We start from the raw sequence: 1,015 nt of genomic DNA, 5'->3' as shown, positions 1-1,015 counted from the left end.
GGAGGGTGGCTGGCTGGATGGATGGGTGGGTGGATGGATAGGTGGGTGGATGGATGGATAAGTGGATGAGTGGGTGGGTGGATGGATGGATGGATGGGTGCATGAATGACTCCACCATGCTTTTGACTGCAGTGCTGTCTCTAGTAACACAAGCTTCCATTGCCTTGCAGCCTAAGGCGAGCCACCATATCTACATTAACTGTGGACATAGCCAACAGGGAAATGTCATGCGTGGATATCAAGCCATTGGTAGGTCCCAAACCTTAAGAGTCACAAAAGCAGGCCCTGAGGGGCTGGCTGAGCCCTTGTTCAGGATCTGGCAGTGGGGGCGATCCTATCTCCGTCACCGGGGTCACTGCCCCCTCCCCCATCACCATCCCCAAGGGCAACCCCGCACGACTGACCGTCCTCGGAGCAGGTGCCTGTTCCTTGTTGCTCATCCCCGGAAATGCATCTGGCCGACTCAGGTAACAGCACTTTTAGATGCTCCGAGAGAATCGAAAACAACACCCCTGCACACATAAAGTCATACATGAATGTTCATAGCCGCAGTATTCGCAATAGCCAAAAAGCAGAAACAAAAGCGTCCACCAACAGATGGATGGATAAACACATGTGGTCCATCCACGCACTGGAATATCACTCGGCCATGAAAAGGAACGAGGCTCTGACACAGGCCACAGCGTGGATGGACCTTGAGGACATCGTGCTCAGTGGGATACGGCAGACACAGAAGGACTCACAGTGTGAGACTCCATTTATATGAAACATCCAGAACAGGCAGATTCACAGAGACGGGACGTGGATTCGTGGTCACCCGGGGCTGGGGGAGGGGATGGGGAGTGACTGCTAATGGGAACGGGGCTTCCTTTTGGGGCGATGGAATGTTCTGGAACTAAACAGTGGTGATGTACACTTAAAAAATAACAGTGAAGGGCCGGGCGTGGTGGCTCACGCCTGTAATCCTAGCACTCTGGGAGGCCGAGGCGGGCGGATTGTTTGAGCTCAGGAGTTC

General features: G+C 53.8%; 1 protein-coding gene across 1 annotated transcript in view; it reads left to right on the top strand.

Annotated features, from left to right (window-relative positions):
* CATSPERD (catsper channel auxiliary subunit delta) overlaps window positions 1-1,015 on the top strand; it is a 58,058-nt gene that overhangs the window by 25,389 nt on the left and 31,654 nt on the right. The window lies entirely within an intron of this gene.

Source organism: Propithecus coquereli, unplaced genomic scaffold, assembly GCF_000956105.1.
Source record: "Propithecus coquereli isolate 6110/MARCELLA unplaced genomic scaffold, Pcoq_1.0 Scaffold241, whole genome shotgun sequence".
NCBI classification, from domain to species: Eukaryota; Metazoa; Chordata; class Mammalia; order Primates; family Indriidae; genus Propithecus; species Propithecus coquereli.
Note: the sequence above shows the minus strand (reverse complement) of the source record. Positions and strands in the feature narration are given on the sequence as shown.